Raw genomic sequence first — 14,050 nt, 5'->3', positions numbered from 1 at the left:
GAAAAGAAATGTCCAGCCAGTATGTGAAATGTCTTTAGATATGTGGAGAGGGCAATAGCATGCATGACTGAACAATGATTGTCCTCTATAATCGCCAATAACACATGTAATTGGAATTTATAATGAAGGTTAGACCTATTTTATTGAATGTGCAGTATGCCATGTGTGACCAACCAGGGTTTGGACCTGTTCTCCAGCACACCACAAGACTGTAATAGCATGCTGAGCTAAAGCCTAGGCACTAGCTTAGGAAGCAAGCAAAATGTTTTATGTCTCAGGCAAGGACAAGGTTACTCATTACACTGAAGTGCTTTTTCTGATTGGTATGATAAAAATTGGGTTTTGGTTCATTTAACCTATTCTATTGAATTTGACAGATCAATGTGATTTTGGGAATTGAATGAAAGCTTCTAAATTGCTTTCAACACCCCGTGCGCATGCACTTGCACAGCCGTGGGGGAAATGTATTGCCAGCGGCCTATTCATGAAATATTAGTTTGTATTTTCCAGTATATTATTTAAACGCGTGGGTACCAACGGTGGCCTCACCTGTGATAATTCTGTATATCGCTCTGTCTAGCCAAAAGCTGAACGCAATTACCGCAGTTTTTCTCGACAGTTTGCATGACAAGAAGTTGTATTCATTTGTTTCCGATGTATAAATTATGCAAAAGTTTGGGTCATTCTCTTGACAACCGGCAAAGTGATTTATAGGCTAAACTCTGGGGGAGCGCGAGCTCGCTATTGTCCAAAGTTGATTGAAGCGCCACATGCAAATCATAATTACGTTGGATTTACTTTCCTTTACTACGAAGGTAAGTATTATTTAACATACATGGTCTGTATTGAAGTTTCAGTGTGATCATTTTAAAGTCTAGATTATACGTAAGGCGGTCGTCATACTGCATATGACTTTTCGCACAGACTGAGTGTTGTATGCGAGTTTCACATTCACAGAACTGTTCGGATGTTGTATTAATTTTGTTTTATTTCTGAACATGGTGTAGTATGAATATGTTCGAACAACACCTATATTGCTGTTGATCGTGCATTATAACGATACGTGTACATTTGTCATGGAAAATGCACAGTTCTTTTTGCCCATGCCTGTCCTCACGGGTGACTGTATTCAAAGTATGAAACCATCCTGATTTACAGCCGTTGTCGGATGACTTTTATGTTTGTTTTTTTCTGGGCAGGTTTTTACATGTAATGTGTCACATAAATCTGCTTTAATTTGGACTGATAGATTCTTGCGCAAGTTCTCCCCTAAAGGCTTCTTCTACTCTTTCTCTTTTGTCCCTCTTCATAGCACTATGTGTTTAAATGACCAGTTTTGTTGGATGATATTCCATTCATCCAGCTCAATGTAACATCAATAGGTTTAGGTCACTACATGATACTCAAAATTAAATACCACCTTGCACACTCTTGCCTGCATCTAGCTGGTCTATGGTGTAATCATTCATCCAAACAGTTGCAAATAAGAGTTTCTATTGGACAAATTCAGGTAGGTTTATCCCGGTTTCGTTTTGTTTGCTTACATCCCTTATCACCGGCACACACAGTTCACTTTGATAGTAGCCTGATACAAACAGCGTTATCACTTTGCTCATTGTATAATTCATTCTCGCATCTATGCGCTCTCCTCCTCTCACCTTCACTTGTGGACTTCAGTGCAGAACACAGCAGCAGTCTGTGACAAGGCGAAAAAACCTTCATACCACATAACCACTAACCGCTACACACAGCCTATATAATTGTCAATGTCATTATATTAGCTAATGTCATAGTCAACATAGTCTACAATCGTGCAGTACAGTGTACAGCAAGCAGTTTAACAGTTACACCGGTGGGCCCGGTGGCAATAAATGTATAAAACCAAAAGCTTACCTTGACTTGGAAGAGTTCCAGTGTTGGATAGCAATAGCCAGTTATGTAACATAAATAGCATTCCTTCATTTGTTAAAAACTGTTCAACTATTGTCGTTCTCTCTCTTTGTCAACTACTCAACACATTTTATTTAGGTTGGAGGACATCCTCCGGAAGTTGTCATAATTACTGTGTAAGTCTATGGAAGGGGGTGAGAACCATGAGCCTCCTAGGTTTTTGTATTGAAGCCAATGTACCCAGAGGAGGACGGGAAAAAAGCTGTCCTCCGTCTACACAATGGTGCTACCCCAGAGAGTGCTGTTGAGGCTACTGTAGACCTTCATTGCAAAACAGTGTGTTTTAAATCAGTTATTTGGTGACGTGAATATGTTTAGTATAGTTCAATCTAAAAAGGATAACTTAAAAAAAAATGTTTTACTATATTTTTATTTTCATGAAATTCACTGAGAAGGATGGTCCTCCCCTTCCTCCTCTGAGGAACCTCCACTGGTCTGTGTTCAAGCTGTGAGTGTTCTCTCTATATCTCCTTCAACTGAAGGAGAATAAGAGGAGGTTTCCCAGGGCATTGGCCACGGTCGGTCCTCTGAAGCTTGGCTATTCAGTCCACTGCAGCTTTATACAGGGAAATGGTTCGAGCCTCTTTCATTGTGACCCAACTTGACTGCTTTGGGGTAATTGGGGAATCCAGGGATACTCAAACTCCCCGCTGTGCAGTGATGTTGGAGCCAGCGTTCAATGAATACATTTACAGCACAGCACACCAAACTGCTACATAGGAATTCATTTTCATCCAGTCCTGTCCTGCAAACTTCTATCAAAGTTCACACTTTGGCATGCTCTCGCAGTTCCTTTCCTTGTCATTCATTCACAGCAAACACAGAAAGCTGCACACAAACACTGTTACAGACTTTGTTTTTTCTCTTGATTGCATTTTTTGCAGTTGTTTCTCTTTGGGTGTGGCGTACTGATTGGAATCACCCTCATTGATCAGGATGTGTTGAACCTGTGCTAGCACAGCTGATATGTAGGAGCTACTGGCCCATTGCTTCAGTTGGAAAAAGAGATGTTGGAAGAGCGACACCTCTGTTTAAGGTTGTTTAACAGAGCCTTTACCTTATTTGTTTCCCCCAATTTTGGTTTCACTACCTATCCAAAGTTGGTGTGTTTCTTTTCTTCTTTTAGTTGGTCTGATATCAGAGAAATCCAGTTAGTGTCCATGATGGACATCTTTTAAGACCCAACTGGAATTTCTTGGTGAGCACTCGGTAGGCCCTCCATAGATGCCTTTCAGAACCCATTTTAAAACCCCACCTGTTTCATTTCAGTTGTCAGTGGCTCATTTGTTAGTTACCTTTTTCTGTGGAGCAAAGTTTTTTGGTTTCTTATTGGGGAATGTAACAAAATGGGGGCTTGTCTGGGATCTTGTGTCCCAGGTTTGTTGTTGTCGCTCAAATCACTCTGAAACAAGGGAAACACTAACAAAAAAAATCATGGGGTGGTTCTCAATATGCCTACTACCGTGCTCCACACTCATGCTCCAAGTGCATTCTCCGAGGACATATTCTTGAGTACGTTCTTGTGAGGACGAGAGTGTGGAGAACACATAAAACAAGTGTGGAGAACACATAAAACATTACATTTGAGAAGCACTCACACTCCCCCTACTGTGTTGTGTCACGCTGCACCTCCCCATTCACTGAACCGAAACAAGATATACACAAAGCAAACATTTTACTTCTTAATTATCAGCTAGCTACAGTGCCTTGCAAAAGTATTCATCCCCCTTGGCGTTTTTCCTATTTTATTGCATTACAACCTGTAATTTAAATTGATTTTTATTTGGATTTCATGTAATGGACTTACACAAAATTGTCCAAATTGGTGAAGTGAAATGAAAAAAATAACTTGTTTCAAAAAAATTAAAAAAGGAAAAGTGGTGTGTGCATATGTATTCAACCCCTTTGCTATGAAGCCCCTAAATAAAATCTGGTGCAACCAATTACCTTCAGAAGTCACATAATTAGTTAAATAAAGTCCACCTGTGTGCAATCTAAGTGTCACATGACCTGTCACATGATCTCAGTGTATATACACACCTGTTCTGAAAGGCCCCAGGGTCTGCAACACCACTAAGCAAGGGGCACCACCAAGCAAGTGGCACCATGAAGACCAAGGAGCTCTCCAAACAGGTCAGGGACAAAGTTGTGGGGAAGTACAGATCAGGGTTGGGTTATAAAAAAATATCAGAAACTTTGAGCATCCCACAGAGCACCATTAAATCCATTATAAAAAAATTGAAAGAATATGGCACAACAACAAACCTGCCAAGAGAGGGCCGCCCACCAAAACTCACAGAACAGGCAAGGAGGGCATTAATCAGAGAGGCAACAAAGAGACCAAAGATAACCCTGAAGGAGCTGCAAAGCTCCACAGCGGAGATTGGAGTATCTGTCCATAGGACCACTTTAAGCTGTACACTCCACAGAGCTGGGCTTTACGGAAGAGTGGCCAGAAAAAAGCCATTGCTTAAAGGAAAAAAATAACACGTTTGGTGTTTGCCAAAAGGCATGTAGGAGACTCCCCAAACATATGGAAGAAGGGGTACTCTGGTCAGATGAGACTAAAATTGAGCTTTTTGGCCATCAAGGACACACTATGTCTGGAGCAAACCCAACACCGCAAACCCAACACCTCTCATCACCCTGAGAGCACCATCCCCACAGTGAAGCATGGTGGTGGCAGCATCATGCTATGGGGATGTTTTTCATCGGCAGGGACTGGGAAACTGGTCAGAATGGAAGGAAGGATGGATGGTGCTAAATACAGGGACATTCTTGAGGGAAACCTGTTTCAGTCTTCCAGAGATTTGAGCCTGGGACGGAGGTTCACCTTTCAGCAGTACAATGACCCTAAGCATACTGCTAAAGCAACACTCGAGTGGTTTAAGGGGAAACATTTAAATGTCTTGAAATGGCCTAGTCAAAGCCCAGACCTCAATCCAATTGAGAATATGTGGTATGACCAAAGGATTGCTGTACACCAGTGGAACCCATCCAACTTGATGGAGCTGGAGCAGTTTTGCCTTGAAGAATGGGCAAAAATCCCAGTGGCTAGATGTGCCAAGCTTATAGAGACATACCCCAAGAGAGTTGCAGCTGTAATTGCTGCAAAAGGTGGCTCTACAAAGTCTTGACTTGGTGGTGGGGTGAATAGTTATGCACCCTCAAGGTTCACACCCAAAAATATTTTGCTTCTTCAAAGTTGTAGGCATGTTGTGTAAATCAAATGATACAAAACCCCCAAAATCTATTTTAATTCCAGGTTGTAAGGCAAGAAAATAGGAAAAATGTCAAGGGGTGTAAATACTTTGGCAAGCCACTGTATATGTGAATCGTTATAATCTAGCTAGCCAGCTAGTTAAACAGGCAAAAATGACCTACAACTAATGGTATTTAAGGTAGATGTAACATTTTCGTGGGTAGCTAGCTACCCATTCTTCATGGCTAGCTAGCCAGTTATCCCTATTGACTTACTATGAACTTACTCATTCACTGAACATTCTTCCAGCCAGGATAATGGCAATAGATATGATATACACAAAGCAAATGTTTTATTTCATAACTATCAGCTAGCTATATGTGAATCGTTAACTGTCTAGATTATTAACAGGCAAAAATGACCTAAAATGAATGTTATGCGACAATTCTTCGTGGGTAGCTAGCTAACTATTCTTCGTGGCTATCTGGCTAGCTAACAGTAGTAGCTAGCCAGTTAGCCCTATTGACTTGGACTTGCAATCTACGCACACTAGTGGGTCTTGTAAGCAGGTAAACATGCCAAAATTAACACAGCATGTATTATGATAAAATATTGTAGTCAGGCAACATATGAGATGTGAATGGGTAACATTTCATTCCAAAGTTGGTGTTTTATTTTCTCTCGCTTCAGCTCAAATAATGGCTGCCATTGATTTCAAGAAATGTTGCATAATTCTTTTGACGTGTGCATCATATTTCTGTGCATACTTTCCATTGAAGCTTACATCGACGCATGCTTCAAAATATGTACAAGTGGAGTACGCATTCGAAAAGTGCCCTCCGTGCTCCGTTTTGCATACTTTGATTTAGACTCATACTCCGACCCTCTGTGCTCCAATTTGCGTGCTCGGAGCATGGTAGTATTCTTTTTGAGAAACACCTGTGGACTTCGAATGAAAGCATTTGAAGAAAAGCCCACTTGGGAAGTACTAGACCGATGTACCAAGGAGGATCTTACTCTCGAGAAAGCTGCAGTCCTTGCAGATGAGTTTATGTTGATGCATTAAACTACCTTCACAAACAAAGCATACAGTAGTTATCCCTACACAAAAGCAATCTAGAGAAGTTCAGCCTTTTCCCCCAGTGCCCACAAAAAAGATTAGTCAGAAAGGTGGATACGAAGACCCCAGTTATATGTCATTACTGTCATGAGAAAGAACACATTAGCTGTGTCCAAATACCCCTACAGTACTAGCGCACTACGACTTAAACTGCATACCATTTACTCATTGTTGCATACTATTTAGCATGTACTGTTTAGCATGCAGCATGAAATTGCCGCAACGCACTAGCGGCTCCTGATTGGCTGAGTGCGGGTGGATTTTTCCATATTCAACAGAAATGCATTGCATTAACCATTTCCAATTTGGAGTTATAGGCCTACTCAGGCTCGTTATAGGCAGACTATCACATTCAATCTATACCGTAGTAGACCATATACCGTAATTTCCGGACTATTAAGGGCACCTGAATATAAGCCGCACCCACTGAATTTTAAAAAAAGTATTATTTTGAACATAAATAAGCCGCACATGTCTATAAGCCGCAGGTGCCTACCGGTACATTGAAACAAATGAACTTTACACAGGCTTTAACGAAACACGGCTTGTAACAAAAAATAAAAAATTAGCAGTAAGCTTTAGTTGTCTTTTTGCACTGAGTCAATTCCTCACGCTGCTGTTTCCAACGTCTTATCATCGACTCATTAAGACCAAGCTCCCGTGCAGCAGCTCTATTTCCTTTTCCAACAGCCAGATCAATCGCCTTCAACTTGAAAGCTGCATCATATGCATTTCTCTGTGTCTTTGCCATGATGAGGATGACAAAATGACTACCGTAATCAGAATGATGGGAAGTTTGAGAGCGCTCGATTTAATCTAAACAGTAAACAAAAAAGTTGTTTGACCTTAACCCGTTCGGCAATTTCATTGGTCTAATGAAAGCTTCATGCCGCCAAAAAACTGAGCACGTCACAGAATGTGTTTTTTTGGAAGAAAAAAAATTGAAAGCGGGAAAAATCCATATATTAGCCGCGTCATTGTTTAAGCCGCGGGGTTCAAAGCGTGGGAAAAAAGTTGCGGCTTATAGTCCGGAATTTACGGTAACCTATTTAAAAAGGACTGAGACAGGAACCGATAATTTGGTTCCATTTCAACATATTTATTAGTCAAAAGGCACTCGCACAGCTGAGATATCTTTGTTGCAGGTGCATGGTGACAGTTGAATAAGATGAGAAAAAAGAAGAAACCCACACACTGCTCTTGATAGTATCACTGCTCTTTAATAAGCATTACATATCGGCCTCAAGGCCTTCATCAGAGCTTTTGTGAGTAAAAAAATAAATAATTGCACTCTTATGCAGACATAGCTCCACCCACATCCGTTAAATGCATCGAATGGGGTTGGGGTCGAGGGAAATAAATGTTACCAAATATAACAATGTGCATTTCATAAATATTCGAATAAAGTGTGTACATAAAACATATTAAACACGTCTGTAAAACCACAATGAGGACATCGACTGACCAAGCAAGTTTTCATAAATCATTGGGTACAGCGCAAGAAAAACGTCAGAGTAATCTGAAATGGGGGCATTAATTCATTTTCACATTTACAACATAACATACATAGGCATTTCATCATTAAGACCTTTAGGAAATAATGTCTGGAGGGTGAAAATCCCAAAACATTCTCTTTTGTTCAGAGTATTATTCATATCACCTCCCCTGTCTGATATCTTAACTTTCTCTGTGCCACAAAATCTAAAGGTGGAAATGGTCATTAAAATGTACTGCGACTAGATAATCCCTGTCATTTCTCTTGATTGAACATTTATGTTAATTTATTCTCTGCTTGAGAGAACGAGCGGTTTTACCTACATAACACAGACATTTAATAATTTAGATAACATGGGTGGTGGAGCACATAATAATGTCATTTATTTGGAACCTTTTTCCTGTATGTGGGTGGCCGAAATTATCACACTTCATCATATTGTAGCTACCATTCGGAAGAGGGCGTAAAAGAGCCTGGCTGATTTTCTTTTGTGGCTGGCAGTTTGCATGGACCAATTTATCTCGTAAATTGCGACCTCTCCTATATACAATAAGTGGTGGATTCTTAAATTCAGCTGGCAAAGCTGGGTCCGATGATAAAACATGGCAGTGTTTCTTGACAGCATCTCCCACTTTGCGCGAGTTCAAAGTATACAGTGCCAGTCAAAAATTTGGACACCTACTCATTCCAGGGTTTTTCTTTATTTTGACTATTTTCTACATTGTTGAATAATAGTGAAGACATCAAAACTATGAAATAACACATATGGAATCATGTAGTAACCAAAAAAGTGTTAAACTAACCAAATATATTTTCTATTTGAGATTCTTCAAAATGGCCACCCTTTTTCTTGATGACAGCTTTGCACACTCTTGGCATTCTCTCAACCGGCTTCATGAGGTACAGTGGTTCCTCCTTTAAAAATTGTGAGCTTACACCACGGGATTTAGAGGTCATTTGTGGTTTAGTACGGTACCCTGTGTCACCACTTCAATGCTCCAGACCAGCGGAAGGGGGAGTTAGAGCACTGATTTTGCTTTTGGGTCCTACTGTGTCTTTAACTGACAATGAATGGGCGACATAAACCTAAATAGAAACTGATAATTGTGCACGACTTCAGTATTACTTACTAAAACTGTTGTTACACTAAGGTTTTTATTATTTTATTTTGTTAGGATCATTTTGCTCGTACTGTAGTACTGTAGGCCACTCCTGACCGGTCACATACAGTGCCTGAGTGGTGCAACGGTCTAAGACACTGCATAGCAGTACAAGCTATGTTGCTATAGATGCTGGTTCAATACCTGTACCGGCCTCAACTGGGAGACCCATGAGATGACTGTAGATTTTTCTCCCTCTAAAAACAGAAATAAATAATTCTAAATAACAAACTGACCTTATTTTACAAATTAGTAAAAATGTCTCACCCAATGTTCAAGAATGGCCTTTTTCTTGCTCATTTTATGTTATTTGAAAAGGAAATCCTCTCCAAAATATTGTTATTTTTTTAAACAAAGTGATTATTATTCATTTAGAATTGTATAAAAGCCCGTTGGATATTCTCACAGATATTATTAATCCTGCTGGACAAAATATATTGGTCATGGCTCCAGAGTGGCGCACAATGGGATTGCCTTTCAGTTCTCCAGCTGTATCCACTGAAAGTGTGCGAGGTTCAAGGCATGAGGGCAGGGGGCACGGGATGGGCCGCGGAGCTGCGCACAGAAGACCGACCTAGCCCATGGGGAAGGGAGGAGGTGAAAGGGGGAGGAGGAGGAAGGGGGAGGGGGTGGACCCCCACCCCGCCACACTGGCAACACTTTTTAAGGGTCATTGCACTAATAATGGCGCTGACTAGGGAAACATTCCCGCTGTTCTGTTTTTAGTGCCAGTCTGCACGTTCAAACTAAAACAATGTAACTAATAATGGCATCTTTATGTTTTCATTAATAAAATTATGATAAAAATACTCTTTCAAAATGCTGATCTGTATTTAGTTATGGATCCATAATAAATTACTATGGGAATAAATATCACTGAATTACAGAAATATCCTCTATATGTAATTATTGGCAGAGAGTCACTTCATATTTTTCGATATACTGTAGGCCTACCATAGGTGACATGAGTCTCACTAGTGTTTAGTAATGTGCTGTTAAAAGTGGTGTAGGTCTTATTTATTTTAAGAGCATATTGAAGTTAAAAGCAATAGGATTTGAAGCAATAGCCTACAACTACTTTAGCACTGTTTCGCGCTGCCCTGAGACAACCATGGGGACTGGTCTTGATAAATCAATGACATTTTTATGTTCACTGAATCTCCGTTTGGGTATTGGTTAGACTAGAATTAGAAAATTAGGGTGTAGAAATGTTATGCTCTTAGTGTAACCTTTATTTAATTAGGCAAGTCAGTTAAGAACAAATTCTTATTTACAAGGACAGCCTACTCCTTCCTCCCCGTCGGGGAATTGAACCCGGTCTCCCACATGCCCTGCCCACATAACATGGGGATTCTTTAGCTAAATAGCCCAGTACTCTACCCCCGACCGTCACGTTGTACAGCTCCATATTTTCCATTCTATCCTAACGGAAACCCAGAGGGTTTTTTGTTTTTCTTGGAATAGAAACACCATAATATTAATTAAGCAAGTACCATTCAACAGTTTGGACAAACCTACTCATTTCAGGGTTTTTATTTCTTTTATATATTTTCTAAATTGTAGAATAATATTTAAGACATCACAACTATGAAATAACACATATAGAATCAGTTAAGAACAAATTCTTATTTACAAGGACAGCCTACTCCTTCCTCCCCATGAGGGATTGAACCTCGGTCTCCCGTGTGCCCGCATTCTCTAGTACAGCCATTATTGAAGGTTATCAAATGCTTCTCAAAGATGCCCTCTGGTAGTCAAACAAGCATTAATGGTAGCAGTGGTTCAAATAACGTGCCATAGAATTCTGCAGCACCATGCAAGCTGCGCCGCAGTACGCTGCAACTTTGAAAGGACGAACCACTGTAGTCACCTTGAATGCATTTCAATTAACAGGTGTGCCTTATTAAAAGTTCATTTGTGGAATTTCTTTCCTTCTTAACGCGTTTGAGCCAATCTGTTGTGTTGTGACAAGGTAGGGGGTGTATACAGAAGATAGCCCTATGTGATACAGACCATGTCCATATTATGGCAAGAACAGCTCAAATAAGCAAAGAGAAATGACAGTCCATCATTACTTTAAGGCATGAAGGTCAGTCAGTCCAGAAAATCTCAAGAACTTTTAAAGTTTCTTCAAGTGCAGTTGCAAAAATCATCAAGCGCTATGATGAAACTGTCTGTCATGAGTACCGCCAGAGGAAATTAAGACCCAGAATTACCTCTGCTGAAGAGGATAAGTTCATTAGAGTCACCAGCCTCAGAAATTGCAGCCCAAATAAATGCTTCACAGAGTTGAAGTAACAGACACATCTCAACATCAACTGTTCAGAGGAGACTGCGTGAATCAGGCCTTCATGGTCGAATTGCTGCATAGAAACCCCTATTAAAGAACACTAATGAGAAGAAGAGACTTGCTTGGGTCAAGAAACACGAGCAATGGACATTAGACCGATGGAAATCTGTCTTTTGGTCTGATGAGTCCAAATTTGAGAATTTTGGTTCCAACTGCCGTGTCTTTGTGAGACGCCGAGTAGGTGAACGGATGATCTCCGCATGTATGGTTCCCACCGTGAAGCATGGTGGAGGAGGTGTGATGGTGAGGAGTTGCTTTGCTGGTGACACTGTCAGTGATTTATTTTGAATTCAAGGCACACTTAACCAACATAGCTACCACAGCATTCTGCAGCGATACGCCATCCCATCTGGTTTGGGCTTAGTGGGACTATCATTTGTTTTCAACAGTACAATGACCCAACACACCTCCAGGCTGTGTAAGGGCTATTTGACCAAGAAGGAGAGTGATGGAGTGCTGCATCAGATGACCTGGCCTCCACAATCACTCCTTCAAGACTGTTGGAAAAGCATTCCAATCAACCAGCTTCATGAGATGCCAATGTGTGCAAAGCTGTCATCAAGGCAAAGGGTGGCTACTTGGAAGAATCTAAAATAGAAAATATATTTTCATTTGTTTTACACTTTTGTGGTTACTACATGATTCCATATGTGTTAATTTATAGTTTTGATGTCTTCACTATTATTCTACAAGTAGAAAATAGAAAAAATAAAGAAAAACCCTTGAAATTTTAGGTTTGTCCAAACTTTAGCTCTAGTGGGTCTTCTTTGTAGCAGTTTGTCTCATGTTTTCTCCAATCCCAAATCAAGAGCTTCATCCACACATTGTGGAGAGTAGCCTCTTCTTAGAAACCTATTGCGCATTGCCGCTGCTTTTTCTAGATAGTCCTCTGTGGAGTGACGTACGCCGCAGTCTGAAAAACTGGCTTCTTGGAAGGCCTATTCTTTATGGCTCAGGGTGGAAGCTGTCCCACTGTAATAGAGTATTTCTGTCCGTTTCTTTTCTATACAGTGGTGTAAACAGGGTTCCATTTGATTTCTCAATCCACATATAGAGGTAATGAACACATTTAGTGTCACATTCAATAGTGAATATGAGATTGCTGTCAATGTCATTGAGTAATGCCATAAAGTCTGACAGCTCTTCTCCCGTTCCTCCCCATATGCAAAAAATGTTGTCAAAATATCAATACCACTTCAGGACTTTTTTCAAAAATAGATTTTCGTTTTCATTGTTAACAAAACGTTCTTCAAAAAGACACACATAAAGGTTAGCATAGCTCAGTGCAAATGTGGAGCCCATCGATGTTCCATTCGTTTGGAGGTAGTATTCATCATTAAACCTGAAATAGTTATACGTCAAAACATATTCAGCCAGCTGTAGAATAAAGTTTGTTGGTGGAGACTTGTTATTATCTTGGTCTCTCAAATAGTGAGCTAGGGCTTCCAGCCCCCCCCGAATGGGGAATGCTGTTATATAGACTCTCTACATCTAATGTGACCAAAATACAGTCTTCTGTTAATCCCATTATTGGTGAGATCTTGTTTATGAAGTCTATAGAGTCTTTCACATATGATGGCAATGCTTGCACATGAGATTTAATAAAAGAGTCTACGAAGTTCAACAATGGCTCTAGCATTGAGCCTATTCCTGCAACCACTGGTCTGCCTGGATAATTGCCTTGTTGTGTTTTAGGTTTATTATATTTGGTAACCCATACTTACTTATTTTCCCCTGACTTCAATCCCATTCAATGTATGGAATGCATGTGGGTGGAGCTATGTCTACATATGGGTGCTAATTTTTTTTAAAACTCACAAAATCTCTGACAAAGGCCTTGAGGCCGATACGTAAAGCTTATTAAATAGTGATACCATCGAGTAGTGTGTGGGTTTCTTCTTTATATAAAAGATCACAGAAAGTTTCCATATGCACAAAAGCTTATTTCTTTCAAATTTTGTGCAAAAAATTGTTTTACCTCCCTGTTAGTGAGCATTTTTTATATGCCAAGATAATCCATCCACCTGACAGGTGTGGCATATAAAGAAGCTGATTTAACAGCATGATCATTACACAGGTGCACCTTGTGCTGGGGACAAAAGCCACTCTAAAATGTGCAGTTTTGTCACTCGACACAATGCCACACGTCTCAAGTTTTGAGGGTGCATGCAATTGGCATACTGACTTCAGGAATGTCCACCATACTGTAGCTGTTGGCAGATAATTGAATGTTCTGTTCTCTACCATAAGCCGCCTCCAACGTTGTTTTAGAGAATTTGTCAGTGGGTGGGCCTGGCATACATGTCTGCGCCCCTGCCAAGTCATGTGAAATCCATAGATTAGGGCCTAATGAATTGATTTCAATTGACTTATTTCCTTATGACCTGTAACTCAGTAAAATCTTTGAAATTGTTGCATGTTGCATTTATATTTTTGTTCAGTATATTTTTGTTCAGTGTATATAATTTTACCCAGAATTCATTAGATTATTCCTGATTGTTTGAAATGCAGTGTATTGAATGTTAATTGCGCAACAAAGCTTATTTAGAGAAAACGTTAAAATTGAGATACAGTATATATCGTGAATCGCCCATAAGTTAAAAAAAATGTAGATATGATTTTTAGGCCATATCGCCCAGCCCTACTCTGTAGCCACATGCCATGCAATCTTTGTCCCCACCCTTCCACTCAGCCTGCTAGATAGCTAGAACAGCTACTTACCCCTTAGCTACCCCACATACTGCAATTGTCTAATTGAACCCCACTGGGAAGG

The 14,050-nt window shown here is 40.2% G+C and overlaps 1 protein-coding gene across 1 annotated transcript in view; it reads left to right on the top strand.

The window, feature by feature from the left end:
• The first annotated feature begins 554 nt into the window (after positions 1-554).
• chl1a (cell adhesion molecule L1-like a) overlaps positions 555-14,050 on the top strand; it is a 110,210-nt gene continuing 96,714 nt past the window's right edge. Inside the window, exon 1 of the mRNA XM_045696134.1 lies at positions 555-815. The gene's annotated coding sequence lies outside the window, so the exon portion shown is untranslated. The remainder of the gene's footprint in view (positions 816-14,050) is intronic.

Source organism: Salmo salar, chromosome ssa15 (assembly GCF_905237065.1).
Source record: "Salmo salar chromosome ssa15, Ssal_v3.1, whole genome shotgun sequence".
NCBI lineage: Eukaryota > Metazoa > Chordata > Actinopteri > Salmoniformes > Salmonidae > Salmo > Salmo salar.
Note: the sequence above shows the minus strand (reverse complement) of the source record. Positions and strands in the feature narration are given on the sequence as shown.